This window comes from Castanea sativa, chromosome 9, assembly GCF_040712315.1.
Source record: "Castanea sativa cultivar Marrone di Chiusa Pesio chromosome 9, ASM4071231v1".
Classification (NCBI taxonomy): Eukaryota; Viridiplantae; Streptophyta; class Magnoliopsida; order Fagales; family Fagaceae; genus Castanea; species Castanea sativa.
Window position 1 is genome coordinate 23,633,446 of NC_134021.1, and position 9,310 is coordinate 23,642,755.

Genomic DNA, 9,310 nt, shown 5'->3' on the forward strand with positions numbered 1-9,310 from the left:
TGTAAAATTAGAATTGAACCTATATTTATATTTCACAATATAAATTAATGTTCCCAATCACTTGAGGTTTTTCAATATCCTAGACAGTTGATTGTGAACATTATTCACATAATATTCCATATGGCCACAATCAGATAATCTTTATCTCTCGCTCTCCTAAAACCAAACTTAAAATTGAAAATTATATTACAATCTTAATCATGCATTGTCTTATCCATGATAAATAAAACCTCTTTCTTAAGAAAATAATAAATTTTTTTTTTGGGTTAAATTTTAATTTTTTATGCTGAAATCATGATATTTGATTCTCTATACGAAATAATAATAATTATTTAGATCACTAACTTTATTAGTTTGAACTTTGATCAAAATACAAAAGGTACGGAATATTGTACCTACTAGTACACAGCTGGCTATTATGAATTATCTAAGGCATAACCTCATTGGAATAAAACACTTGAATTTAAGGTAGCAAACGCAAGGAATTCAGGATCGTGCTCTAATATATCCATAACTTTTTCATCCAAGGTCACCCATGCCTCAATTCCATTCCCACGGATGGTTTTTTGGAGCATGGTGAGTTTCCTACCGGAACCAACTTCCCCCATGACCCCAACCCAAACGGGTTTTACCCATTCATAATCGATTTCATCGTAACCAAACGTTAACCAACTGGTGAAAGCGAAAAATTCTGGGTTTTCTCTAGAGAATACTACCATTGCAGCTGTTTGGTTTAGGTACTTGATCATGGCTGTAAAACCCTCATGACCTTGCAAAATTCTTACATCACTATTGCTTTTTGCCACAGCTTCTCTTTGGGTTGCCACCAAGCCACGCAGCTCGATCTCTGTCGACTCTGCTGAGTTATAATCATAGGCTGCTAATGCCCACCAAAAGTGATTACCTATAGAATAATAAGACAAGCGAGGCGTTGTTTTTTGCCTGATGTTTATGGCTTGGGCCAATATAGATAGCCTTGGAGAACCAGATGTTAATCTAGAAGCTGCTCTCGCATATTTACAAATGAAACTAGACAGTGATTCAGTTCGGGTTGGGTTTTCCACTTGTTCACTCTTTGCTTTCACCTTTAGAGTAGCTATGGCCTTGGAATCAAACACAAATCTCCTTGTCTTGTACTTGCCTTCATTGAACCAAAGCCTTTCGATTAAAGGTGTAAAAATATGAGGCAGTACATCTTGTGGAGGAAAGTGTGATTTTGATGATGCCTCGGAAAAATTAGGATGTACTAATTTGTTACAAGGGCCACCTGCTGTGGCAGCCCAACTCTTGAGAAAAGCACTCATGGTGAGTGCATCTATGATCTTGGGTGACATGCACACACCAATTGCTATTCCACCACAATCAAATATGTTGAATTGTACGGCTAATTGGGTAACTTCCTTTGGTTTTGGTTCTTTGCGATATGGACAGCAAGGAAAAAAGTGGTTCAAAAACTCCGTTTTAGGATGTTCAAGAAAGTTAGATAGAAGGCAATGGACTCGGGCCTCATTATATGGAATACCGGCGTATTAATAATAATCAATAAAGTGATTGTTTTTCAGCCTTCCAGAAAATGGGTAGAAGCCATTTAGGGTTTCTGAAAGTGAGTTTTTAAGGTAATCAGTTTGAGGATTGTTGGGATGAGAATGATTCTTCGGATAAAAGAGGATAAGTGGAGTGTAGGTTGTGGGAGTGAGCTGGTCGAACAGACAAAGTTTGAATGGTTTCAGATGAACTGTAGGTGAAAATGGTTTGACAATTTGTCTTGAGATGATATCAACTTCGATTTTATCTTTTTCTCAAACAAAAGTTGTCTATAGCTCTATATGAAATCGTGTCTCCTATATATGCATTTTTTTTATTATGAAAAAATGTAGTTACTATTGGGTGAAAATGGTCAAACACCACCATTTTGCAAAATTTGTAGCAATTTAGCACTATTTTGGAACTAATTAGCAATGTACAACTTTTTAGGTACTCGAGTTCACTAAAATCAAGTTCTAAATGGTACTCGAGTTTAACAAACTCAAGTTCCTAGTTTCTATTCCACTGTGGCGCTGGATGAGCTACCATTTGGCATTAAAAAATGCCACGTAATACTCGAGTCTATCTACGAAGCTTGAGTATTGTGTTAGTCTATACCCGAGTTTCTATAACTCGAGTATGGCTCGGGTTAATTACTTCCATGATGCAGACTCATACTCGAGTTCACTGAACTTGGGTATGGCCGAGCTACTTAAAACACTTTTTCAAACTTTCTCCCACTCAATCTTACTCTCTCATCTGTATCAAAAAAAGTCTTACTCTTTCATCACTCTCACTTTCTCAATCTCCCTCTCACTCTCTCAATCTCACTATCATCTTGCTTTCACTCTCCCACACGCTCTCAATCTCCCTCTCAGTCACATTGCACATTGATCGCTAGGTTTCTCAAGGCTGGAAAGTACGCTGAGCGTGCTGGTGCTCTGGTTTATCTCTCTACCGTGCTCGAATATCTCGCTATTGAGGTAATTAAACATTTTGGCTTTTTTTGGTGTTTTGTGGGATGGGAATTTTTGATTTTGGGGGTTTGGGTTTTTGGTTATTTGGGTATGGTTTTGATGGGTGGAATGAAATTAGGGTTTTCTTTTAATGATAAATTTGGTTTGTTTTGATTTGATGAATGTTGTTTGAATTTTCATTTTCACAATTAGGGTGAAGGATGTTGATGACTTGATGGGAATTTTTTTTTTGGGGGTAATAATTGATGTGAAAATTTTGATTTTTGGCAAGGGTGATAATATGGAAAAAACAGTTAAAGTAAACCATTGATGCAGTTGCATAAAAAGACAAGCCCGCCAAAACACGTCAATCACATATGCCATATACAAAACTAATCAACATTGGCCAACATTAGGAAATATTGGAAGATCAGAAGAAAACTTCAAGCAAATAGATTTAAGAATTAGAGCATATCAGTTATTTTTTGTTAATCATATACAAGTCACATGATCATGAGAAGGTGTAGAATGATGAAGGAGACTTTAGGCCTAGCTTTTCTAATAAGTACTAACCATCTTTTAGGTAAAACTTAGTTTTTTTAGGTTATTTGAAGTCTAAAACTTGTTTTGCATGTTCTCCATATATCAATAACAGTATATTTGCCTTAACGTTATGTAAAAAGTATTACATTTGTGCACACACACACATATGGGCTGCCACAGAGTGTCAGCTAGAATAGAAAGTGACTTCTTTCTTAATCAAGTGAACTTGGAAGAAGGGAAAAAAACCCCCTTATTTTGAAGTTTTAATTGCATATTCAAGCATTCATTTAATATTAAGAAGTATTACTATTTCCTCATTCATGATTGCATGGTATTTGCTCCAATTATAAATGACAAGCTAGAGCTGAAAATTATATTAAAATTGGGAGTTAGATTGTATATTTAGTTATGCACAACTGAACTATTGTACACAGTATACTGCCAAACACTTCTTTATACCTGGGAGATAGGAATTACATATTTAGTTATGTTTAGTTGAACAATTGTACACATTATACCACCACAAATTTCTTTATCCCTGGAAGATAGGAGTTAGATTGTATATTAAGTGATGTACAACTAACTAATTGCATACAGTAAACCACCATAAACTTCTTTTTCCCAGGAAGAAAGTTAAAACATAATGCCTATGCATTTTACTTAAACGGAAAGGAAGAGAAAAATACCAGTGGTTCTAGAACATATATAAATTTATACTGTAAAAAATGAGTAAAGGAATATTGATTTATTACTGCATTTTTATAATTGTGGAACAATTCTTCCTTACCCAAAGCAACAGTTGAAGGCAGTCACGCACATATATGGACCATAGAATGTCAGCTAGAATAGAAAGTAGTTTCTTTAATCAAGTGAACTTGAATAAAAGAAAAATACTCTATTATGAAGTTTTAATTGCACTTAGTATCTCCTTTCAATCCTTTTGGTTTCCATGTTTATCCTGTGTTTGGGTTGGCTTCTAGGATGCATTTTGTTGTATTTGATTGCTTTTAAGTACAATGGGCCATTAATCACCTTTAATTTATGCCAGATATGGATCCACATGGAGCGGGACCCTCTGTCCAACCTTTGTTGACGAGGCAACCAATGCATCGTTCAAGTTCGCTTTGGGATGCTCCTTCGGCAGGCGAGGTATGCACTTGTCTAAAATTGTAGTGTAGTAGAAATATTTTTCTTACTATGCACTTGTCCCTAGCATTGGCATTTAAGTTTGAAGCATATTTATTACGTGCTTAGTGAATGCTATTATTAATACAATGTTGCTCCGTTTGCAGGAAGTGCCAGGTATACTGACTTGTCGTCACCGATTTATAAGTGTCCTAGAAGGTGGGTTAGATCCACGGATTGCCGCTTATATCGCAGATGCGGGGTTAGAGGGGCTACTTCGAGTCCCATATAGACCTTGACCATGAATTGATCACTATGTTGGTGGAGAGATGGCGGCCGGAGACATACTCATTCCACTTGCCTCACGGTGAGATGACCATCACGTTACAAGACATGGAGGTTATAATGAGGGTACTTGTAAATGGCTTGCTGGTGGTGGGATTTACCCATATGCAAGATTGGGGTGACCTCTGCGTCGAATTGCTAGGGCATAGACTGCTTAACAGAGAAGTCGGTATTGGTAAGAATACTGCAGTGATGGAAGGGCGGAGGGTAAAAGCCAAATGGCTCGAGGAGCAGTTTAGCAACCCTTTCCCGACTGATGCCACTGAGGTGCTTGTACAGTAGTATGCTCGGTTTTACATATTGGGGATGTTGGGTGGTATGTTGTTTATGGATAAGTCTGGCAAATGACTCTCAATTATGTATTTGCAATTTTCAATCCAATCAACAATGGAAAGAATTATAGTTGGGGTAGTGGAGCAATAAGTTGGCTATATAGACACCTCTATAAGGCATCATAGAAGACAGCCAAGCAGATTGGCAGTGCACTGCTATTGGTGCAGTTGTGGGCGTGGGCATGGTTTCCACACATATGTCCTGTGATGAGGCATCCACACCAGGCACTGCCCCCAGGTCCACTTGCTATCAAGTATGTAGGATCTTAGATAGTTACCGTTTTACATTTCCACATTAATTTTTTCACATGGGAATTATGTAAGTAACTAATATTAAGGTTATGTTTATGTTGTTTGCTAGATGGAAAGGGGCTAAGATAACAACTGAACATCCAATACACGTCCTATACGCCTATCATGTGTCGCTTGCTTTGCTACTGCCAAATCAAGAATCATGCCTTACAAGTGGGAATTGCTTTGGCATGTAGTTGTTGTACTTATAATTCGCTTTGGAATGAATAATTTTATTTATTTATTTCAGAGTTAAACATTGTTGCCACGTATTGTTTACATTCGTTACACATTTTTTCTAATTATATTGTTAATATGGTTGTTTGCATCTGCTAGATCATTGCAGATTATCTAGGAGTCATACAGAAATTATTTGGGTTCCCTGCTCGCATATTGTACGACAGGCCTACACATATGAAGGTTTGTCTTGCCGCTCATGCATTTTTGGGTGGTTGAAGGTCATCACCCTGAATGTGTTCTCCAACAGTTTGGGATGAAGCAAGGCATACCGGTCGATGTCGATACTTCAGTTGAACTTCATAAGATAACACTCCAGGGCAAGCTAGACAAAAACTAGGCTGAAGAACATGCCACGCATATTGCTAGATGGGATGCGCATGCCACAATTGCCAATGCACCACCCTTTCATGGGGAGATGAGCTACAATGACGAGCATATGGTGTGGTTTCGTCCTTGCACTCTTTGCCATATTACAAAAGAGACCTCGTACTAGGACACTTTGGTAAGTTCACAAAGACTGTTCTATTATAAACGTACCTCGCTTTGCATAGTTTAGTTTAACCTACTAACACTATTCTTGTATACTTGTGACAAGTTGAATCACAGTTGAGGATTATGGCGAAGTGCGAACCAGGGTCCGAGATCTACATCGACTGTATTAGTTCCTTGAAATCTGTTGAAGAGATTGGTCGGTTGACCTTGGACGATGCAAGCGCTGTGGGCAACACAAGTGAGCCAGCTGTAGGGCATGGTCGGCAAACAGGTGGACGTCAAGGGCATGGAGGCCATCAATCTAGTCAGCGTCATACATTTAGTTGGCGTCCCACATCTGGTTGGCGTCACACACCCGTGCATGACCACACCATGGAGGAGGCAAGTTCGACAGTAGATGAGATGTGTTTGGACACTAGTTATGACATGGGCTCCATGGCACATGATGATGCGGGTCCATCCCATACATTTGCCCATGGGGACACATCTCGGTCCCCATCCATGGTTCGCAATGATACCTGCCCACCCACATCCTCTACTACATCTCCGTTACCCACCACTCGTACATTTCCCCCACCAACTACCGGCACTGCCTCCGCAGATGTACGTGGTAGAGATAAGATGAGATTCATGCCCACCCCTGGGTGACCCACCCCTAGCGCTGTCCCCCCTGAGTTTGTGCATACTGAGTTCATCCAGACCCCCCTATCAGAGGCTTCACACATTGAGGATCGGCCGCGAAGGCCGCAACGGACACGGACACATCCTCCTAACTGTGGAATTAGACATGGTACTATATTTTGATTCAATACCAATTACATATACATCTCTTTATAATTAAATGATTTGCATATTAGTATTTGCTTGTGTTCTTTTTAGGCAAGGTGAGACCAGTCAAGGAACCAGTGAGGAGAAGAAAACGGGGATGATTTTCAATGGTCAATTGACATAGGTGGAGCCAAAAATGATGTCCTCCAAGTGGTGTGTTTCTCTTATGAATACTATTTGGAATTCAACTGTGCGCATTTCTTAAAGGGGTAGAAAAACCATCTTGAGAACATATTGCTATCCTTTAGTCATATCTATGCAAAGTTGAGATGATGTTACCCATATGGGTGAAATTAAGTGATATCTTTCTGTCAAGTAGGAAATAATTGAACTCAAAGATTCTCAATTGTAAGAGTTTTTGACATCCTCATTCAAAGTTGGTGCATGCTCACTCAAGGCTGTGAATGTTTTAGCTTTTCTAATTCACTTTTACACCCATTTGATCAAGTTATGGGGGTCTTAACAACAAGCAAACCATAGTTAGTAGGCAAGTGAAACTGCAGGAATTGATAACAACTTTGCAAGAATGAGGAAGTATAAAATAATGTCTTAGTAAGTGGACTAGAAGCACTCTCATGACGGGTGTGTTGAAAATAGTAATTTGGTCTCATGTCTATACAATGAACTGACATTTGAAGATACATTTTATAGCTGTGTTTAGTACTAGGTATTGTTTTTTCCAGTTGCAACAATATCTATCTCTTTTCAATTATGAAATTGGGAAAACAAAACTTTTTTCTGAGACATTACAAAGAGAAGCAGTTACCTACCTAAAGAGCTGATAAGTTTGATTATTAACTCAATTAGATTATGCTTTGCCACTTGTTTGCTTTTCTTTTTTTGAAAAGTACTCTGCTAATACCAATTCTTGTGGTTGGTCTTTTGTTGCAGCTCAACAAGTTCAAGAATCAGTGCTGCTTTGGGCTTGCAATAGTACAAGATCTTTTTGTGATGTATAGGATCTTTTTGTCCTGTGGTGATATATTTTTTGTACCACATATATTTTGGCAATGAACTTGAAGATTTGGGCTTATAAGCTGATATATTTTTTGTTGGCAACTTGCAAAATTCTGGCAATGAACTTCAAAAATTTTCATTTCAAACCTATAGATACCCACAACGGCGTTTTTGCACCCAAAACATGGTTTATAGCCGCGTTTTTAAAAACACAACTATAGGTCTCACCCTATAGCCGTGTTTTTAAAAACGCAGTTATAGGTCTTAGCTTGTAGCCGCATTGAAAAAAATGCGGTTATAAACCTGTTGAAGCTATAGTCACGGTGAGTAGGCCGCAAGTGTAAACGCGGCTATAGACCAAATGAGGTTATAAGATGGTGAGATGCATTACTGGGCTACAATAATGATTTTTGTTGAGAGGGGGGGGGGGGGTGACATTCCAGTGCATTGTTTATGATTTGGTCAAGGAGTCTTAGAACTGGGCATGGAGGGAAATCCTATGCTGAGCTTCTGCAGGTTAATTTGGTACATGTAGAGGTGTATTTTGACCTGTATATTCTGTCCACAATACTTATTTCTTTTTTTAATCGTTTCATTAGGATTTGATGGAAAAGACTATTGTCCTTGGCTTCACAACTGGACAGAAGCAATTTAGTGCATCTTTGTGTAAGCTTGTTGAAAAATATGCTGAAAATTTAGCAAGTCAAGGGCTTTTAACAACAGTAGTGGAGTACCTTAAACTTTGGGCTTTGATGAATTGTCACCTGAACTTGTGATCTCAAGGGATCGCATTGCACTCACTACAGAACCTGGTATGTGGGGTTGGTAATGTCTTGGATTTAATGTATTAGTCTATTTTCCCCATCTGCAGTTGGATGTCACATCCGCTCAGCTTCTTGTAATAGATAATGATTTTAGGGACAAAGCTTTTAGAATTCAACTTAGTGAAACTGTACAGTCATTATTAGCTCTCACACTTTATATTATTCATACTGTCAATTGTGCCATTGTTATCTTTGAGATGATGTATGGTTTTGTATCTTTTTGCATATACATACATACATGCATGTGTGTGTATGGTGTTTATATGTAGCACACTACACATCTCACATATGTGCTTCCATTTTCTTTATTATCAATAGTTTTTCTATTCCTCATCTGCCACATGATGAATCTATTGTGTTTTTGCAAATAGGTGAGCATGCCAAAGCAGTATCTTCCACTTTTAGGCCAACCAATTGCTTTGTATAGGTAAATGGAAACAACTCAATTTCTATATGAATGTCTTATTCCCATCACAAGGGATTGGCTTCAAATTCTTCTAGAGGGCTTGTGGAAAGTTATCCTCTCATGACAATTGAATGGACAACCAGTATTTGGTCATATCAATATGCCATTTATGTTTCACTTATTGAATGGATGGGATGCATTATTCTAGTTGACTATCAATTTAGTCATTTGGGAAAAAAAATGCACAACGTGAAAGCTTGCTTTAAACTTTCAGTCAGACCATAAATGCAAGTTTTTATTCTAAAACTTATCGTTGCAGCCAATATCTAGTGACTAAAGATTTGACCTGATTCATGTTTTTATAGTTCTAGGGTAAGACCTCCTAGGTGTGACACAGATGTAGGTTTGTCTCCTAAGGCAACTTTAAGATGGGTACCTTAAGTATTA

At 38.1% G+C, this 9,310-nt stretch overlaps 1 pseudogene; it reads right to left on the reverse strand.

Moving 5' to 3' along the window:
• Positions 1–427: 427 nt before the first annotated feature.
• Positions 428–2,415, reverse strand: LOC142608938 (akuammiline synthase 2-like; annotated as a pseudogene).
• Positions 2,416–9,310: the final 6,895 nt, after the last annotated feature.